Source organism: Crocodylus porosus, unplaced genomic scaffold, assembly GCF_001723895.1.
Source record: "Crocodylus porosus isolate Cpor-Errol unplaced genomic scaffold, CroPor_comp1, whole genome shotgun sequence".
Taxonomy (NCBI): domain Eukaryota; kingdom Metazoa; phylum Chordata; order Crocodylia; family Crocodylidae; genus Crocodylus; species Crocodylus porosus.
Window position 1 is genome coordinate 53,686,083 of NW_017728951.1, and position 8,295 is coordinate 53,694,377.

Sequence of the window (8,295 nt, forward strand, 5' to 3'; positions counted from 1 at the left end):
ATGATCATAATAGTTAGTGATGGAAAAAATCTATTAGATCTCAGGGTGTTTTCTGAGCAAAAGGAAGACCTTAATAAAGATGAAAGTCTCCTGGTTCTGTAGATTGGTAATCTGAACTATCCTATCTGATGGAAATAAATAAACAGGACACTGTGAAGTAAAAACATATATTTGGTTAGGAATACATACACTGCTTACACTTAGATTTTTTCCATCCAGGTTTTCATTATACTTAGTGAGTTTAGGGTGTGTTTTTACCTTCTAGTGGATTAATTTTTCCAAATGTTCCTTCAAATCTTGCTGCCCTATAGCAAATGTATACAAATACAGTACCAGTGAGTCTTAAGGAAGACATGTCTGGCATACAGCTCCTCTCTACATATGAATCCCATTTGTGTAATAATAGGTGCATCTACACAAGACACCTTATTGTGCATTAAATTAATCTAATATGCAATAAAGTGCCACTGTTTATGCATGTGCATTAATTTAGTTACTGCAATTAGTTTAATCTAGTGCACTGTTTTCTAGTACCAATAGATACAGGTACCAGAAAACTGCACTTTAAAACTAATGAGCTATACTGTACATGTAGACACTGGCCAGAAGCAAATTGTTCCTGGTCAGCCCAGGCAGCAGATGGCCCCAAGCTCCAGGGAGTGGGGGCAGCTGTTCCTGGCTCCAGGGGTAACTCCCATTCCCATGGAGCTTCGGATTGGCTATGGCTTGTGCTTCCAGGAGGAGTGTATGCAGGTCGGAGCTACCAGCTGTGGACAAAGGGCCCATGGCACCCATACTGTACCCATCTTTCCTTCCCCTGGGATCTGTGATCACAGTGGCAAAGGGGCCTGGAGATTCCCTGCAGGATGTGTCCTGCAGCTAAGGAGGAGGTGCTGGGGTGCAGGTTAGCAGGGACTATGCAGCAGCCCCAAGGCTGGGAACTGCCCTTGTGCCACTGAGCAGGTGATCCCATCCCCAGCTGAGTTGTCCAAATCCCTGTTCCCCTGAAGTGCCTAGTATAACAGCAGAGCCCAAGCCAGCCTGTCACCAGCCATGCCTTATTCTGAGGATTCTGAGGAGCAGGGGTCTGCACTGGCATGTCTTTGAGCCTGCCTCCCCCATACAGTTATCATGCTAGTACAAGGCTGCGCCCAGTGCAGCTGTTGCAAAGGGCAGGCAAACGCTGGTGTGTTCACCCCCACCAACCTCCCCTGCCTCCCTGTGTCCCTGTTCCTACCTGCTCCTTGATCTCTGCCTTGGGCTCTGTGCTCCCAGGCAGAGTGCCCAGCCCTGGACATCCCTGTGTCTCCCTGCTCCTTGCTCTCTGCCTGGGAGCATGCAGGCCAAGACAGAAATCAAGGAGCAAGCAGGCAAGGAAATATGAGGGCTGGGCACAAAGGTGCTTGCCTGCCCCTTGCCAAGAACCTTGCAGGTGCACTGTGTGCTAGCAGAGTGGTTGCTGTACAGGGGTTGGCAGATCAGAACATGCACATGCAGACCCCTGCTCCAGAGGAACCCCAGAGCTAGGCCCAGCTCATGACAGCCAGGGCTGGGTTCTTCCATTATACCAGGTACTACAGGGGAATAGGGGCCCAGACAGCCCAGCTGGGGATGGAATCAGCTTCTCAGCAGCATGAGGGTAGTTCCCAACCCTGAGGCTGCTGCATGGTCCCTGCTGCCCTGCACCCCAGCACCTTCCCCTTGGCTGCAGCACATGCAGAGCAGGGAAGCTCTGGGACTCACTGCCCCTGATTGCAGCTCCCAGGGGAAATCACAGCTCCTGCGGGAAGGAAGGATAGGTACGGTATTGACACCATGAGTTGCACCTCCCCAGCTGTTGGCTTGGACCTGCATGTGCTCCCCCTGGGATCACTGGCTGCAACCATCTCTGAGCTCTTGCGGGCTGGGAGATGCCATTAGCACCAGGAACAGTTCCCCTTCCCTAACCTAAACCTCAGGCCTGATCCCCATGCCCCTTGACAGCCCAAGGCAGGCCCTGGAGTCCTCTGCCAGCCTGAAGCTACTCCCAGTGCCCCCTGCCAGCCCAGAGCTAGCACATGGAGGACCTGGAGCTCATCCTGGCTTCTTCAGAGGGTCACAGCAGTGTAGGAGCAGCCCTGGACTAGGCTGTTCCTGTCAGGCCCAATTTGCTCCTGACCTGAGCTCATATGTAGATGTTCACTCAGGAGCAGTTTAATGAGCCTGAATGTATTGCATCATAAATCCATATGCATTAATTGCATGTATAGATGTTCCCAAAGTTGTATAAGTACTTTTTTTTCATGCAGTTCACTATCCTAACATAGGGCTAACTCAGATTGGAGTGGCTGATGGTGTGATCCACTTCCAATTACTGTTACCCTGAAGTGCATTAGCAATAAAGCTATGATTCTATGATTCTATATCTGAATTGGTGTATGCTCTATATCAGTGTTTCTCAACCCATGGGTCACAAGAATATTTGAAAGGGTTGCCAGCAAGTCCCAGAAAAACACAGGAAAACACAGCCTGCAAAAAGCTGCCTGGGGTGATCAGAGGCAGTGGGCACACATGCAATCTGGGCATGCACATGCATGTGGCTGGCGTGCAGTGAAGCAGGGTCATGGGAACAGCCTCAGCAGCTGGATGCAGGTAAGTGCATGGGGAGCAGGGGTTGGAGGTCCAGGGCTTGTGTACTGTCTGGGCAGGAGTGTTTGGCGTGGAGGTGATGGGTGTGTGAGGCAGGGGTGGGTGCCTGCCAGCACTGTGGGAAGGTGGCAGAGCAGAAGGGCAGAGAAAAGTTGCCTGCCCCTTCATCAGGGGAAGAGGGCAGGGTCAGTTCTTTGGGGGCAGTGAGGAGTTTCATAGCTTAGTCGGTAGCACCAGGGCCAGTGCCCATACTCACAGGGGCAGGACAGCTGGGACAGGGTGCTCAGGAGATGGAAGGGGCCATAACCAGGCTGCCTGGCATGGCACAGGAACCCCAACTCAGGGCAGGGGGTGGTACCATAGGCCTCCTCTCCTCCTTCCTCCAGCCCATGCCAGGGTAGGAATATTCAGTTTTCATGCCAGTTTTGTTTCACTGCCACCCACAAGAACTGGAACCACTGTGCTCCAGCCCAAGTAGGATGGGTGCACCTGGGGGCCACCCTCCAGCAGGGCTGGAAAAGGCAGTGGGCTTCCAGTTGGGACAAGGGACTGTGGGTCAGCAGAGAGGGGAAAAGTCAGGGCTGGGGTGCAGGGGGGCTGGGGTGACAGGGGGCTGGGGATTAGGACGGAGAGGAACCAGCAGGGACAGGGAGCTGTGTCTTGGAAGAGAGGGGCACTGGCAGGGCCAGGGGGCTGTGGGTCGGGTGTGATGGACACCATCAGGGCCAGGGGACTGTGCATTGGGATAGCCACTGATCTTTACAAATGGGTCTGGTACAAAAAGGTTGAGAACCATTGCTCTATATGTAAACTGAAATGTAAAGCTACCAAGGCTGTTTCCTAAAGATACAGATTCTTGTCGGAAAAAAGTTACTTCTGTCTTTCCTTGAACAAGGATGAAAAATTCCATCAAAATGTATGACTACAGGGCTACTCCAAAAGATGTCAGCTAAAACAGCCTTTGGAGTCCATTCCAGAGGTCCATGACAGTGAGGACAATTTGCATTCCTGCCCTGCCCTAACCCTTCTATTTCTAATGCAGTTATGCTATACCAGCTTTCTGCTACTGGAGTTGTAACCAAGAATCTGCCTTTGTCTATCCTTACTTTTGACATCTTTAGGAGTTTTACTTGAGTATGGAAGGGATTAAAACTGGGTCTCATATAGGATCATCATCCTGTGCTGAATATGCTTTGCTGTAATAGGGCTGAATGATAGATTTGCCAAGGGTGAACATGCAGCAACTCCTTGGGATACAGAAAAGATGCTATAGGTCAGCAAAGAAGGAAAGTTTTTTTAGCACTTAAGAGTGATGGAAGAATCTATAGGGATAGCAAACAAGACAGCCGATCCTGAAGGCTGAGCTAGGATTCCCAGAATTGCCTGTGTGTGGTAGGGCAATCTTGGTTTACAATTAACAGGAGTCATGTACACAGTATTTACAATATATATATATTATGGATAACCAAGTTGTACCATGTTTACTGCATGGCATAACAATTGTTAGCCTCAGGGTAACAAGGTGAGAAGAGCAGAACATTGGACCACAAACAGTTTTCCCATTCATATTCTCATCTGTTCTTTTCTGTTGTTGATGTTGTCTCCCTCGGAATCCAAGTGGTCCCATTAATTGTTCCAGTGTTGAATTTGCACCATCCATAATAGATTCCATGACAACAGAATGATGGAAACACACTATTAGAGCCTTGTGGCAGATCAAAGACTAGGAGAGGATGGGCTTTGAAGGGAAAAACAGTCCCTTTCAAACACACTCCCTAGAAGAATAATTGAAACACTTAACCATGCTGAGTACATTTCTCTTTATATGAATGTTCTCTTCTCAAGGTTGCTCTAGTGCTCCTTTCAATGTGATTTAAGTGCAGTTGTTCTATTTAATTTTCATAGCCTCTTATATTCAATTTTTGAAAGAAACATAATCAAGCATTCTTTATCCAAAAGATTTTTTTAATAAAACAATAACACATTCTTGTATTATATCTGACAGATGACATGTTTTTATATATAAATAATTTTTAAATGTCCATTATTAATCTCAAAACTCATTCTGAACTGTTCTGGTAAGAACTATAGGTTTTAAAATATGTATTTCTAGGCTCTTTTAGTAAAACCTCTATAATACTTTAAAAATATATATATTTCGCCCAATATGAGATTTGGCTGCCTGCTGTTCATAGAAATTGTATAATACCTATCCAATGGCAAATAGTTTCCATAATGCAAAATAGTCATTTTCCTTTGTTTAATAACTAGGCTATTTATTCTTTTATCACAGCCAAATCAAATGACATTATAGTTTAATAACATATGACCTTTACATTTATTAAAACCACAGGCAAAATTTAAAGATAGGAATGAGGAAAACAGGTTTATTTATTTTCTTTCATTGTCTAAAATTTAAAGCAGTTAAACTGCTCATTTAGACATGTAGGATTTTTAAAAGAAGTATCCAGGGTTGGGTTTATTAAATTCAGTGAACACAAGGTTTCAAGGATACAATTTTAAAGCAATTCTTTCAACTGAATATTGCCACATGTCTTTAGATTTACATATGTGAGTGCACTACCTAGTATTTCTGTAATTTTTGAGAGTTCATAATTTTATCTTATTGTCTTTCTCAGTTAAGTTTTGAGAGCGTTAAAGGCAGAGGATATTGAAAGGCCCAGGCTTTTAGAAAACTCTAATGCTATTCCTTTATACTTTCAGAATTTTAACAATATCCTTCTAATTCCAGTTCTATACTCTAGCATGGAAAAGTCCATTGGAAGAAATAAATTAAACTTGCAGTATCATCAGGGCTAAATACAGACAGTCAAAAAGGCTGAATCAATTCACACTTCGAAGGGCTTTTTAAACTGAATAGATTGAATCAATAAGCAGGTGAAGTGAGGTTCACTTTTTCAAAGAGAAAAGGCAGCCAAACTCCTCCAAAGGTCCATACTAATAGCAGGGGGTGCTAGACCATGCCTCTCATCTGCTGGCCACTGCACAGAGCCAAAGCCACCTGATTCCCTAAGCCATGACCTCCCCTCAGTCTCCCCAACAGTGAGGCAAAAGGTGGGTGAGGGGAAAGTTCATTGCTGCCACCGGGCACTGGACTCTGCACTGGAAACAGTGAAGGAGGGAGGAGGGGAACCTGGAACTCAGGGCTTTACTCTGTCCCTCTCCTCCAGCAGGGTAGGGGGCCGGAATCTCCTAGCCACACCCCCTTCTCAACCTGCCAGCTGGCTGAAGCAGCAGCAGAAGGAAACCTACACCTGGGTTTGGCCCCACCCCAGGAGCCAGGAGTCATGCCTGTCCTCAGCCTGGGGTTAGCTGAGGAGAGGAGAGGAAGGGAAGACTGCTGCAGGGGGCTTGGCTTCACCTCCCAAGGCTGGGAGTGCTGCTGGAGTCCTTTAGCCATGCCCTTTTCTCAGCCTCCACGGTGCTGATGGAGGGAAGAAACCCTCCACTGGGGCTTGGCACTGCCCCCAGAGCCAGGAGCCAGTAACCACACCCACTCATCAGCCTCCAGGCTGGAGGTGGGGGGGAATGGGAAGGCTGCAGCAGAGCTTGGCTCCATACCCCAAGAGCTGGGAGCAGGGGTGGAGTCTCCTAGTCACATCCCCTTTTCAGCTTCTGGGTGGGAAGAGGGGAGAGGGAGAAGTGGAGGCTTTGACCCCTCAGAGCCAGGAGCCACACCCCCTCCTTAGCAACTGGGCTGGCTGAGGGCAGGTGGGGGCAGAAGCCTGCATTGGGGCTTGGCTCTTCCCCCTAGACCTGGGAGCCATGCTTCTGGGTCAGATAAGGGAGGGTGATGGAGAAGGCTGCAGTGGGGCCTTGGCTCTACCACCCCCCTGGGTTGGAGACATGCCCCACTTTTAGCTAGGCTAGAGGCTGAAAGGAGGCAAGTCTAGGGAACTCCAGCTCCACTCCCAGCTCTTAGGAGGACAGCCAAGCCCTGGTGCAGGCATCTCCCTCCTCTCAGCCAGCCCAGAGGCTGAGAAAGGGGTGTGGCTCCAGGCTCAGCAGTGCAGTGGAGGCCCTGTTGGGGGGGCACTAGCCCTGCCAGCAGCGTCAGTGTCAGCCATCAGCGGGGGCACCAGCCCCATCGGGGAAGCACATGAACCCCCATGTGCCCACTACCAGTCACCTATGGGCCAGAGGGTGGGTTTTCCCTACCACATACACACCCTTTCCTCAGCCAGTCAGAGCAGTGGTAGTGCTCCAGGGAAGGTGAAGAGGGTGGGGCAGACCCTGCTCACTGAAGTAAAAAGCACAGCCTAGGGCTGCAAAGGATCCTGGGATCCTTGGGGGACTGTGAGTTAACTTGAACCAAGATGGGATCTGGGACAGAAGATCCATAAACTTGTTTGATCTAAATCAGTTAAGTCTGATACTACATTCAACCAGGCTTATCTTAAACCAGTTTCAGCCATTTTGAAAACAGTTTAAGTACACTGAACTTCTGTTCTATTAAAGGCTTATACCAGTTTCCAATCACTTAAACTGGTTTATGTGTAACTTCTGTCCCTAGGCCAGGAGTAAAAATTTGGCTTATCAGCTACTTGTTTAGGATGGCAGCATAATAACTTGGCTGATAATGAACATTAGGGACCAGTGATCCAGTGCTTTATTTGATGTAAATTGGGCATGGCACCATTGATTTTGATAAATGAAAAAACCTTTGACTGAGAACCAAAGGGTATGCAAATTTACAAGAGTGCTACCACCTTGTCAGATTGATTTTTAAATGCTTTTAAGCATATAACCACTAGACAGATTTCTAGACAGATTGCAGAGAAATCCCTGGTTTTTAACCCCACCTGAGGGGTTTTCACCCTGGAGATAGATAGATAGATAGATAGATAGATAGATAGATAGATAGGTTCCATCAATTTATATTGAAATTCTGTATTTGTTTTGAATCATATTTTTTTTCTTATAACAAAAGCGAGACAAATATTGGTTCATGCCGTGGTCTTAACCCAGATAACTAGCAGGGCTGTGTGAAATTTTGCAGCACATTTTGTTTCAATGCTGTTTTGAGGCATTGCAACCTCGAAACAGCAAAGTCAAAATAGAACAGGCAAACTCAAAACCGGATCGAAGGAAGACAGGGCAGGTTGAAATGTTTCTAAAATTCAAAACATTTTGAGTTTTGACCAGGAAGCTGGGCTTACCTTCAATGGCTTCCCTTCATGGAAAGAGAAAGTAAAGTAAGGGGACAGAGGGGGAGAAGGGAGGAAGGTGGGAGAGGAAGGAGTGCTCTTATTATTGACTATCTAGCTGGCCAGTGACTGTCACCCTTCCCTTCCCTGTGGTCCCTTCCAACCTCAGTGTTCTGAGAGGGGGAGAGAAAAACTGCATAGAAGGCCAGCATTTTTTGAAGTGCCCTGCTTTCTGCCTTGGGTGACTTAGTGAGCAGTCTGTTCCTGCAGCTCACTGCAGGACCACTATGGCTAGCAGTATTGATTTTCTAAAGGATTCCCAGTTTGCTACCCTAGCAAGAGGGATTTCAGATTACCATTTTTCTTGTAGGTGCTTTAATTTTATTATTATATTCATTAATTTATTCTTTTGAATCTTATACTTATACTGGATAGGATAACTATAGCATTTACTTTATATAGGAATTTACTATATATATTTGTTTTTACATGTTCATTC